At 36.3% G+C, this 13,593-nt stretch overlaps 1 long non-coding RNA gene across 2 annotated transcripts; it reads left to right on the top strand.

Annotated features, from left to right (window-relative positions):
- Positions 1–273: 273 nt before the first annotated feature.
- Positions 274–5,456, top strand: LOC107570029 (uncharacterized). Of its 2 annotated transcripts, none has more exons than XR_001606979.1 (5): positions 274–534; positions 1,842–1,912; positions 2,037–2,181; positions 3,369–3,496; positions 5,040–5,456. It is a non-coding gene; the product is annotated as an uncharacterized lncRNA (long non-coding RNA). The 2 variants fall into 2 exon arrangements; XR_001606978.1 differs by lacking the exon at positions 274–534 and adding an exon at positions 1,363–1,729.
- The last annotated feature ends 8,137 nt before the right edge of the window (positions 5,457–13,593 follow it).

The raw sequence follows: 13,593 nt of genomic DNA, 5'->3' as shown, positions 1-13,593 counted from the left end.
TGACCCTTTTTTCCCCAGAGTCTGACAGAGTTTAAAATTATGTCCTCTGAGAGAAATGGCAGAGCAAATCAGCAGATGAACGTGTTTCATCGCTTGGAAAATCAGTGTGAGAAAAATGTCAAACATTTAAATCGACAGGGCACAGCTAGCCTCCATCAGAAGGACCCTGTACAATCACAATCAAATATTAATATATTGCCATGGAGAAAAGTCTGACCACAGAAATATGGGATTCAGACATGAAATTGAAACCTATAGGCTACACTCTAAAAAGTGCTGGGTTATTTCTGTAAACACATTTTTGGGTTAATTGTGCTGGGTCATAATTCTGGGTTGTTTGAGGTAATGTAAACACACAGTTGGGTTGCTCATGCTGGGTCAAATGGACTGTAAGGGGTTTTTTCACCACTGAACAGCTGGGCTGGGTTAGTTTGACCCAACAGGTTTATTTATTTTTCCTCTTTATCGAACTTGCTGGATTCTTCACTCGTCTCGTCGTCAGACGGTCACGCACATCGCAAGCATTGTTATAAGGTAAGTTAATATGATGATATGATTATTTACCTCTATTCTTAATAAGTTGTGGTAAGAACACACCGATTTCTCTGTTTAATGCATTTGATCTGTCGCTGTGCGGGGTAGCGTTATTCTGTGAATGATTAAGTAGCCACCTAGCGAGGTTTTTTAAAATGGCCGTTCCTTTGACCTCATGATTCTCATTTTCTCTGACATGCACTGTGAGCTGTAAGGTCTTATATAGATAGGTGTGTGGCTTTCCTAATCAAGTTCAATCAGTATAATCAAACACAGCTGGACTCAAATGAGGGTGTAGAACCATCTCAAGGATGATCGGAAGAAATGGACAGCACCTGAGTTAAATATTTGAGTGTCACAGCAAAGGGTCTGAATACTTAGGACCATGTGATATTTCAGTTTTTCTTTTTTAATAAATCTGCAAAAATGTCAACAATTCTGTGTTTTTCTGTCAATATGGGGTGCTGTGTGTACATTAATGAGGAAAAAAAATTTACTTAAATGATTTTAGCAAATGGCTGCAATATAACAAAGAGTGAAAAATTTAAGGGGGTCTGAATACTTTCTGTACCCACTGTATATATAACTTTAATTAACGATAAGGCGATTGTATATATATATATACTGTATATGTGTGTGTGTGTGTGCGTGCGTGAGCTCGCGCAAATTATTAAAACGCTTCATGGAAATGGTATGAACTACGTCAGAAATATGGGGGTAAATTCAGTTACTGTCTGCCTAAGTTACCTCTATGGCTTTGTAATGTTTTGCCAGAATTAGACCATTTCGTACTAAAATTGTAAAAAAAAATTTTCAAATAAATGTCTGCGACATGCCGAATCAGACGATAGATCCATCATTTTTATGTTGAGCATTTTCGCGCTCTTTTTTCCTCAGGTAACGTTATGCCCCTTACTTTTATAACGTTAAACCACGATATTACTGGTATGTAATATCATGTGTTACTTAAATGTAATGTTGTTTTAGCTACAGTATGTAAAGTTAGACTTAATCTTTCGTGGTGTATGTATGAGGTCCTTTAATCTTCCTCTATTTTAGTGAACGCTTGTATTGCTTTACATCTAGGAGACCAGTATAACAATTTAATGAAAATGCACTCTGATTTAATTTTTTAACAGTGTGTCGATTCTGCCCTCCAGATTGGAGACTAGATTGACATAAACTCAATTCAGTGGTGAGATGGCTAGCTAGTAGTTCTGTATAATGTGGAATCATCATTTTAAAATCATAGCATGCAAGAACACCCTGTTTGACAAACGTTTTCTTAATCTGAAATTATATTCTAGGTATGTGAGATTCTTGCTGGTGCAGATGGACAAGGAATGGTGGCTTGACACCCTGGCTGACATCTTTAAAGGTTATATCTAACATGAGCCTCTCTTGTTTTCTTTCCTAACACGTGCTTACTCTCAAGCCCATGTAATATCTTAAACCCTATTGGATTATAGTTGCGTTTGTTTTTTGTTTTCAAATTTGATCAGATTTCAGGAGACTTTAGGAAGCTATATCCAGAGGCAGACAGAAAACTTTTTGAAGACTGGACTAACGTTACAATTGTAGACCGAATTCTTGCCTATGCCCAGTGAGATGGAAAGCTGCATTTAGAGCTGGATGACATGACTCCAGGTAAGCTATTTCTTATAATATATCAATCTATAAAAACAAAATTCAACTGTATTTGACAAATATCAACTGGTAAATACAGTCATAACACTTTAGTATAGGGACTAATTCTCACTTTTAACTAGTTGCTTATTAGCTTGTATATTGGCTGTTAATTCTGCATGAGCATATTCTACATCCCTGAATCCTACCCCCATACCTAAACTTAATCGCTACAACAACGTTAAAACACAAAAGTCGTAATTAATAGTGAATATGTGTTCCCCATACTAAAGTGTTACCAATGCAGCTTTGTTGTTACCTTATCATTGAGAAACTTTCCACTAATGTTGGGCTGTTGCTTACCAGCCTGAAGCATTTAGGCCCTCCATAAACTAGCTCTAAAAATGCCACTAAATGGCTTATTATTATTATTATTATTATTATTAATAATGTTTGGTCTTTACTCCAGTATCCTTTCTGTTATTTCTCCTCTTCCTCTCTGCTTTTCTTCGCTTGCTCTGTCTTGCCACTGTTGTAGTTCCAAACATATGTCCTTCTTGCATAACCTATATTTAGCACAAAAACTCTTAGTAGTTCTCATGAATTTAAAGGTGTAGAACCATCTCAAGGATGATCAGAAGAAATGGACAGCACCTGAGTTAAATATATGAGTGTCACAGCAAAGGGTCTGAATACTCAGGACCATGTGATATTTCAGTTTTTCTTTTTTAATAAATCTGCAAAAAATGTCAACAATTCTGTGTTTTTCTGTCAATATGGGGTGTATATTGACCTTCTGTTATTTCTCCTCTTCCTCTCTGCTTTTCTTCGCTTGCTCTGTCTTGCCACTGTTGTAGTTCCAAACATATGTCCTTCTTGCATAACCTATATTTAGCACAAAAACTCTTAGTAGTTCTCATGAATTTAGAAACATGATGTTGGTATCCTCAGTCAGTTTACTTTAATAAAAAATATATATTGTTTACATGTAAAGGCTGCAAATTTTTTTATATTCTTTAAGATTAACCATATTTAAATTCATTAGTCAACAGTATTTTGTCCTTCAAATTCAAACAGGTGCACAGGCGTAGTTACATCCAAGCTATTTAAAGGAATAAAGACATTTTTACAGGAAAAAGTGTTTCAATGTGTCGTTTTGATTATGAGATCAGTTTCACAGTTTACACTGTATTATTATTATGGTTTAGATGCTAAAGGGGAGAGTGCTTTCAAAGTCCTGCCCACTCTGCTTCCCCCATCAATATACAAGAAAGGCGGAGAGGTCTTCAGACCCACAACTACGGAATCCCGGAAGTCATTCATTGACGTCCAACCTGTGAGTTTTGTTTTACTTTTTCTACTCTAATAAGGGTAGATATATAGACTACCAGATTTTTTATGTTTTTAAAGAAGTCTCTTCTGCTCATCAGGCCTGCATTTATTTGATGCAAAGAACAGCAAAAACAGTACAATTTTGAAATATTTTTACTATTAAAATTCCGTAACTTTTCTGTTTTTCTGTCATTACTCCAGTCATATGATCCTTCAGAAATCATTCTAATATTATATATATAACCATATTCTGATTTGCTGCTAAAAAAACATGTATTACTGTTATTTATTACACAATATTACTGTGTTTTGGATCAAATAAATGCAGGCTTGGTGAACAGAAGAGACTTCTTTAAAAATCATAAAGATTCTTACTGTTCAAAAACTTTTGACTGGTTGTGTATATATATATATATATATATATATATATATATGAGGTCAAGCGTTTACATCCCCCTTTCAGAATCTGCAAAATATTAATTATTTTACCAAAATAAGAGGGATCGTACAAAATGTGTGTTATTATTTATTTAGTACTGACCTGAATAAGATATTTCACATAAAAGATGTTTAGGCTACATATAGTCCACAAGACTAGAGAAAATAATAGTTGAATTTATAAAAATGACCCCTTTCAAAAGTTTACATCCATTTGAACCCTTTCCAACAATGACTGCATGATTTTGAGATCCCATCTTTTCACACTGAGGACAACTGAGGGACTCATATGCATCTATTACAGAAGGTTCAAACGCGTACTGATGCTCCAGAAGAAAACATGATGCATTAAGAGCCGGGGGTGAAAACTTTTGAACAGAATGGAGATGTGTACATTTTTCTTATTTTGCCTAAATATATTATTTTTTCATTTAGTGCTGCCCTTCAGAAGCTACAGGAGATACTTAAATGTTTCCCAGAAGACAAAATAAGTTACATTTACCCTGATCTTCAAATTCAAATAGTTTTCATCCCCGGCTCTTAATGCATCGTGTTTCCTTCTGGAGCATCAGTACGCATTTGAACCTTCTGTAATAGATGCATATGAGTCCCTCAGTTGTCCTTAGTGTGAAAAGATGGATCTCAAAATCATGCAGTCATTGTTGGAAAGGGTTCAAATACACAAAAATGCTGGAAAACCAAATAATTTGAAGAAGCTGAAGTATTTTTCTGAAGAACAGCAGGCAGTTTAACTGTTCAGGACAAACAAAGGACTCATGAACAACTATCACTAAACAAAAAAACACAGCTGTGTATCATTCAGGTAACAATACAGTATTAAGAATCAACAATTGAACGGGGTCATTTTTATAAATTCAACTATTTTCTTTTGTGGACTATATGTAAAATATCTTCTTCAGGTCAGTACTAAATAAACAATAACATGCATTTTGTATGAGTCCTCTTATTTTGGTAAAATTTACATTTTGCAGATTCTGAAAGGGGGATGTAAACGCTTGACCTCCATTGTATATGATTATATATGATTTCCATAAAATACTCTTAACTTGTTTGTTATGTTGCAAGACTAAGTGTCGTATAATTAACAGGTGGGGACCAACATGGTGGAAAACTTGCAAAATGCAGAGACTAGTGATGCATTCCTGCACATTTTGTGCCTTGAGGACAAGACAACGACATCCCAGACCTTCGTCATTGTTTCGGGCTATGCCATTGAAACGGACTCATTACTTGAGGCTGTTGACCTTTTTTGTGCTTTATGTTAACTACATTAAGCAGTGTCTTCCTACCTGAGAATTTCTCCAGCATGCAGTATATCATCAGGGCAACAGTTTTTTTCTGGCCACCTGTAACATGTTTCATATTTTGTGTCACATGTATTGTCTGTTGTAGGACTCTTTGTTTGGATTAGTTTTAATGACACAATATTTGGACTGATTCTCGTGTGGCAATAATACATTTTTGAATGTTCTGATGATGCAGTGTTGACAAAGAATAGGAATCTACAGTGCCTAGTTTACACAGTTTTGTGTTTTAAAGAAACTGATCTATAAATACTTGTTTTATTTGTGTCTGTAAGGGTTGGATGAAATGTGTGACAGCATCCATTCACAAATTGTTTTAAAAAGAAATGTGAAAACTCATTCAATTGATATTTACAGTTGCATTTTTTGTTAAGTAATTGTATTACAGAATAATAATAATAATTTTGCATTCCTTTGTGATCGTTATTTATTATTATTGGTAATATTGGTAAATATAAAGCTAGCAAGGCAATAAGACAACAAATAACCAAATATTTAGGTAATGTTTAACCCAGCAACACAGTTAACCTTACCCACTGGTTGGGTCAAATAAACAACCCAGCATTTTGGGTAAAATGGTTAAACCCAGCACTTGGGTCAAAACAACCCAGCGCGTGTTCTGTCCCATAGTTACCCAGCAGCTGGGTTAAGGTTGGGTTATTTTTTAACCCAGCACTTTTTAGAGTGTACCAAAAATGTACAAAATAAGAAACATTATATTATGTAATTTTGTTGTTTTTCTTGGTTGCTAATCAAATAAGCACATTTATTACACTGATCATGTGACTCTTTGTATAGAGAGTCAGATGTTTTTGCTTACATTGATGTACAAGATGCTCTTTAGATAATCTCAGTCATGATCATAGGTGGAGTTCAAATGCTGGTGCCATCAAATAAATTAATTTGATAATTTAAACTTTTCACTCAAATGTTATGATGATACTATAATTTATCATGGAAAAAATTAACTGCATGCGCTTTTAAAAATTTCTGTCCTTGTTCAACATATGGGGGATATTGATATATATATATATATACAAGGAGGGTAAGCCACAAACATTCATTGCCAAAGAAGCTGGCTGTTCACAGAGTGCTGTATCCAAGCATGTTAACAGAAAGTTGAGTGGAAGGAAAAAGTATGGAAGAAAAAGATACACTGAGAGAACCAACTGAGAGAACCGCAGCCTTATGAGGATTGTCAAGCAAAATCGATTCAAGAATTTGAGTGAACTTCACGAGGAATGGACTGAGGCTGGGGTCAAGGCATCAAGAGCCACCACACACAGACGTGTCAAGGAATTTGGCTACAGTTGTCGTATTCCTCTTGTTAAGCCACTCCTGAACCACAGACAGTGTCAGAGGCGTCTTACCTGGGCTAAGGAGAAGAAGAACTGGACTGTTGCCCAGTGGTCCAAAGTCCTCTTTTCAGATGAGAGCAAGTTTTGTATTTCATTTGGAAACCGAGGTCCTAGAGTCTGGAGGAAGGGTGGAGAAGCTCATAGCCCACGTTGCTTGAAGTCCAGTGTTAAGTTTCCACAGTCTGTGATGATTTGGGGTGCAATGTCATCTGCTGGTGTTGGTCCATTGTGTTTTTGAAAACCAATGTCACTGCACCCGTTTACCAAGAAATTTTGGAGCTCTTCATGCTTCCTTCTGCTGACCAGCTTTTTGAATATGCTGATTTCATTTTCCAGCAGGATTTGGCACCTGCCCACACTGCCAAAAGCACCAAAAGTTGGTTAAATGACCATGGTGTTGGTGTGCTTGACTGGCCAGCAAACTCACCAGACCTGAACCCCATAGAGAATCTATGGGGTATTGTCAAGAGGAAAATGAGAAACGAGAGACCAAAAAATGCAGATGAGCTGAAGGCCACTGTCAAAGAAACCTGGGCTTCCATACCATCTCAGCAGTGCCACAAACTGATCACCTCCATGCCACGCCGAATTGAGGCAGTAATTAAAGCAAAAGGAGCCCCTATACCAAGTATTGAGTACATGTACAGTAAATGAACATACTTTCCAGAAGGCCAACAATTCACTAAAAATGTTTTTTTTTATTGGTCTTATGAAGTATTCTAATTTGTTGAGATAGTGAATTGGTGGGTTTTTGTTAAATGTGAGCCAAAATCATCATGATTAAAAGAAACAAAGACTTAAACTACTTCAGTCTGTGTGCACTGAATTTATTAAATACACGAGTTTCACAATTTGAGTTGAATTACTGAAATAAATGAACTTTTCCACAACATTCTAATTTATTGAGATGCACCTATATATAAATCTGGCACACTTTTTGAGCTTCCATGTTTATTATTAATTATTAAAAAAAAGAAAAAGAAAATTGAGTATTTATAACTTTTCAAATGGATGCAGTCAGGGACAGAGTGCACGCATATGTATTTTAAGTTAAGAAGAATCATGAATATTTCTATTCTGCTGTCATTATTGACCTGTGATTGAGGAAGGACAAAGTCAAAACCTATTCAAGTTTGCAACTGATGTAATATCAAATTTAGCATCTTAGTGAAATGTACTTTCTGTTAACTGTTTACCACACATGTTAGAAATAATATTTCTAAGTGCTCCATTTATTTAACACATAACTGTATTGGTACACTAATTCTTTGAATGGAAAAAAGCGACATGAACATTGTGCTAAACGTGTTCCACAGAAGAAAAAGTTGTTTACATTTGCAACAACATGAGGGAGATTAAATGTAGACATACAAAAGCATTTTGACTTGTACTCGAATGGATCTTACAGGGTGCACACACAATCACAAATACACCATGAAATCTCTTCATCAAAAAACAGACCACAATAACCAGCAAGCACACATGCATGGATAAACACATCCTCAGATCCAGGGTCTACATGTAAAAAAAAATATTTATTGTATCTTTCCACAACTGGTGAGTTCAATAAGCAAAGTCCATATTAGTGATTGCAGCGACTTCTTTCCATTCCCACACCCACATGACAATAGTCTGACTAAATTGATTGCATTGTAAACAAGTGAACTTAATGAAAAATCTCTTATCAGGGCCAATGCACTTGTCGGCGGGGACCACGCACCCATAATATAGCAATTCAATTTTTGCAAATGAATTATTCCAGGCAATATTTTCTCCCATTAGCACAGCACTACATCCATTATGTGTCTGAGGCCACTACCTCTCTCAGTGTAGCAAAGTCAGAGAGAGCCCACACAAATGAACACAATGTGAGATTAATTAGTCAAACGAAGTCTTACACACACACACACACACACACACACACACACAGAGGTTTTGTAACTGAAGCAAATGTCCACAGGCTCAGATATCACAGATACTGTTATATTCAACCTTTGGTCGGCAAACATTGTAAAAAAAAAAACTTCACTTTCACTTTTATTACACTCATTTGCAGTGTACACAGAGGGAAGAACAGCAAAGTTTGAGGCTATTCATAAAAACTTCCACAATTCAGATTTTTTTTTTCTAATTTATGTTTGCGAAATAATAAACACTTACTTTTAGATTAACAGAAATTCTGTTTTTCAGAAATTTTAAAAGTCTGCAAACATCCACTATATTGTTTGTATGGTATCATTTGGGCATGCTGCAGATTGATTTGATTCATTTTTATTATGGTACACTCTAAAAAATATGCTGGGTTAAAAAGGGACAAACCCAGCTATTGGGTTGTTTTGACCCAGCGGTTGGGTTCAAAACAACCCAAATAGCTGGGTCAAAACAACCCAATAGCTGGGTTTGTCCCTTTTTAACCCAGCGCTGGTTTATATTTAACCCAGCATTTTTTAGAGTGTAGTATTCATTTCAAATAAACCAGTGTTCAGCATTCTGCTTATATTTTTTAATCAAGTTTTGTCATAAAAGTCTTTTCTGGGCGACAGTTTTTACAAAATTATTATATATTTTTAGTGATTAGTAGACAGAAAAAAAATGTTGAAAAATATTTACACTTAGAAATTGCTTATATTTCACAAACAATTACAAAGAAACAGCAAGAACAACATTGAATAAAATGTGAAATTTTGAAATAGAAAATATAAAATGTTCCTCAATAATCTGCTTTATTTAATTTTTTTTTTTTATAGTGTGTGTAGGTTTCTCATAATTATGAGGAACTTTCTTGTAATTATGACAAGTATCTCATAATATTGAGAAATATTCTTGCCCTAGACAGAAAAATTTTTTTTAAAAATATTTACACTTAGAAATTGCTTATATTTCACAAACAATTACAAAGAAACAGCAAGAACAACATTGAATAAAATGTGAAATTTTGAAGTAGAAAACGTCAAATGTTCCTCAATAATCTGCTTTATTTAATTTCTTTTTTTTACGGTGTGTAGGTTTCTCATAATTATGAGGAACTTTCTTGTAATTATGACAAGTATCTCATAATATTGAGAAATATTCTTGCCCTATCTCAAAATATTAAGAAACAATATCATAATGACTTGATGACTTGATTGTAACAATGTAGACTAAGATCTAATATTGAGAAACTTTCTCACAGTAATGACTTGATATCTCATAATAGTACAAAAAAAAGTTTTTACTATTATGACTTACAGCATGCTTATGCAGATGTGGCCATGCATAAGTCTTTATCTGCATTACAATATGATATTGACCTTGAAATATATGGTATATGATATTGAAACAGCTAAATCGTTCTGAGAAGCACATAATCATCTAACATATATTTATTAGTTGTAAATAGAGACCTGTCTCCAAATCCATATAATTTCCATTCTATGAACAAATTGCATATAGATTGCACCAGAAAACTACAGAACAAAGTAAGTTATTTGTCATCTGTCTTGGAGTGTAGAAGCTGTCAGTCGAGTTATTGATTTCCGTTTTTTGGTCCAAAGTTGACACAAGTCGAGTTGTGACGTTGTTACATCATGCAGAAATTCATGCATCTCTACGACATAAACATCTCTATTGCAAGATCCAATTTCACTCTTTTTAGCCAACCGTCTAAATATATAACTGCTGCAAATGAGGCCATATATGTGTATTTCACATGCAATAAGTCATAATAATGAGAAAGTTTCACATCATTATATTATGAAAATACTATTTCAGTTTTTCTACTTTAAAAAATATACAATTATTTGATATTTCTCAAAAGGATAGGATAACAACTGTATACAGTGGCAAAAAAAGTATGTGTTGGTTGGTTTTCTGCTTTAAAATGTAATTTGATCTTCATCAAATTCACATTGTAACAACAAACACTTATAATATTTTATATATATTTTTTAAAACACATCTTATTTGACATGAACAGTGCTGCGGAAAACTTTCACAGTGCTGTGGTAAACTTTTTGAAAACTTGTGACTTCGATGAAGATCAGATGACATTTTAGAACCAGAATCACCTTTTTTATAACTGAAACCAGCATCTATTACCTACATTTCAAAATACTGCATTGTGGTGCCATCAGCATTGTCATGATGTCATGGCATTTACAGTAGGTTCAAGTGACTGGCTTTAAGAAAACTGACAGCAGAAAGAAGTACATATGAGCAAAGATGGCAGACTTCAAATCATGTTTTTGGGAAGTCCTGCACCAGCTGAGCATGTCCCATTGAGATGAATGGGGATGCTAACAGATAGCTTTCTCCAGGTATTATTGAGCTCCTGGCACACACAGATACATACGCTGCCACAGAGAATAAAAGAGCATGTCAGATGAATAGAGGACAGAAGCACTTTCCATTTTCACCCTTCACATGCAGTAAATGGTAGGCAAAACCTGAATAATGTATGTAGAACAGCACAACTATCCATTTGAGTGTAGGCTACTTGATTAAATGTATGACAGCCCTATAACCATTCTGACTCCCTTGAATGATTAGAAGTTCCTTAAGCTTCCCTGGCAAGTGAAATGCAGTTTTCTGTGTTGTAAAGCACCACTTTAACGTTTTACGGAATTGGACATCGCTCCAAACGATTCAGTGCGTAAGTTAGCAGTGCGAACAATTCAGAGTGAATCGCGAACCAATTCAGACCGTTTTGCTAGAAATGAACCAAATCAAAAGAGTCATTCACTCACGAATCGAGCAGTCGCTAGTTCTGATTATTCAGCGTAAACACGGGCCATACGATTTTATTGTTGAAATGTTGTGAGGGAAAATGATTCTCATGTCAGAAAATGGTTGTTTCTTGAACTCGAACCTCTACACTTCACCACTGCTGGATTATGGAAACGTGAAATACAGGTAGGGAATATTAAGTTTGGTCGTGACTGTCTTGAGCTCAATAGGTTAATTTCAATCACGTGATTCTGATGACGCGCGAAATGCAGCTGGCCATGGTTCTGGCTTGCACTCCCCTCAGCATGGTGGCGTGGGTATACCATTCCCCATAGCGATCCCTAGAGGACGCAGTTCGAAGTTCCCATGAAAGGGAACGTCTCGGGTTACTTATGTAACCATGGTTCCCTGAGTAGGGAACGAGACACTGCGTCCTCTAGGTTTCTTGCCATGCTGCGGACGCAAGCTTCAGACGAAGAAGTGAACGATGTGTAGCTCCCGGCACCGATTTATACTGTAGTCGCACCGGTAGTGACGTCATGGCTGTCGCCGGCCAACGAGTTGGTGTTTTTTCAATGTATGCTTCAGATACGAGTCACGACGAGGCGTTCCCCATAGCGACCCCTAGAGGACGCAGTGTCTCGTTCCCTACTCAGGGAACCATGGTTACATAAGTAACCCGAGACGTTTTTCTACTTTAAAAAATATACAATTATTTGATATTTCTCAAAAGGATAGGATAACAACTGTATACAGTGGCAAAAAAAGTATGTGAACCCATTGTTGGTTGGTTTTCTGCTTTAAAATGTCATTTGATCTTCATCAAATTCACATTGTAACAACAAACACTTATAATATTTTATATATATTTTTTAAAACACATCTTATTTGACATGAACAGTGCTGCGGAAAACTTTCACAGTGCTGTGGTAAACTTTTTGAAAACTTGTGACTTCGATGAAGATCAGATGACATTTTAGAACCAGAATCACCTTTTTTATAACTGAAACCAGCATCTATTACCTACATTTCAAAATACTGCATTGTGGTGCTATCAGCATTGTCATGATGTCATGGCATTTACAGTAGGTTCAAGTGACTGGCTTTAAGAAAACTGACAGCAGAAAGAAGTACATATGAGCAAAGATGGCAGACTTCAAATCATGTTTTTGGGAAGTCCTGCGCCAGCTGAGCATGTCCCATTGAGATGAATGGGGATGCTAACAGATAGCTTTCTCCAGGTATTATTGAGCTCCTGGCACACACAGATACATACGCTGCCACAGAGAATAAAAGAGCATGTCAGATGAATAGAGGACAGAAGCACTGCTTTCCATTTTCACCCTTCACATGCAGTAAATGGTAGGCAAAACCTGAATAATGTATGTAGAACAGCACAACTATCCATTTGAGTGTAGGCTACTTGATTAAATGTATGACAGCCCTATACCCATTCTGACTCCCTTGAATGATTAGAAGTTCCTTAAGCTTCCCTGGTAAGTGAAATGCAGTTTTCTGTGTTGTAAAGCACCACTTTAACGTTTTACGGAATTGGACATCGCTCCAAACGATTCAGTGCGTAAGTTAGCAGTGCGAACAATTCAGAGTGAATCGCGAACCAATTCAGACCGTTTTGCTAGAAATGAACCAAATCAAAAGAGTCATTCACTCACGAATCGAGCAGTCGCTAGTTCTGATTATTCAGCGTAAACACGGGCCATACGACGTTATTGTTGAAATGTTGTGAGGGAAAATGATTCTCATGTCAGAAAATGGTTGTTTCTTGAACTCGAACCTCTACACTTCACCACTGCTGGATTATGGAAACGTGAAATACAGGTAGGGAATATTAAGTTTGGTCGTGACTGTGTCTTGAGCTCAATAGGTTAATTGCAATCACGTGATTCTGATGACGCGCGAAATGCAGCTGGAGGGCAGGAAGTGATTTTTCTCCATAGAAATCACTAGCAGAAACTCCAAATGCCAGTGTTTTGCATTGTTTATGGATGCTCAAATCGGGCAAACCGAGAAACCACAAGGAGCTTTTATCGTGTACGAAAATGTGTTGCTCATAAGGGGGGCAAATTCAAGAATTTGAATGAAAAACGCTGGAAAAAGTGGCTTGTAAACCTGCGTCTGCGGTCGGGAGGAGCGAAGCCGGTGTTCCGGCGAATTCAGTTTCCCTGTTTCCCCCTCACAGCGCCTGCGCAACTTCGCAGTGTTGCCAAGTCCGCGGTTTTCAGTAGCAATTGGGCGTTTTTTTTTAAATATCCTGG

Source organism: Sinocyclocheilus grahami, unplaced genomic scaffold (assembly GCF_001515645.1).
Source record: "Sinocyclocheilus grahami isolate Dianchi unplaced genomic scaffold, SAMN03320097.WGS_v1.1 scaffold1406.1, whole genome shotgun sequence".
In the NCBI taxonomy this organism is placed as follows: domain Eukaryota; kingdom Metazoa; phylum Chordata; class Actinopteri; order Cypriniformes; family Cyprinidae; genus Sinocyclocheilus; species Sinocyclocheilus grahami.
The sequence above is the reverse complement of the archived record's forward strand: the minus strand, read 5'-3'. Positions and strand labels throughout refer to the sequence as shown.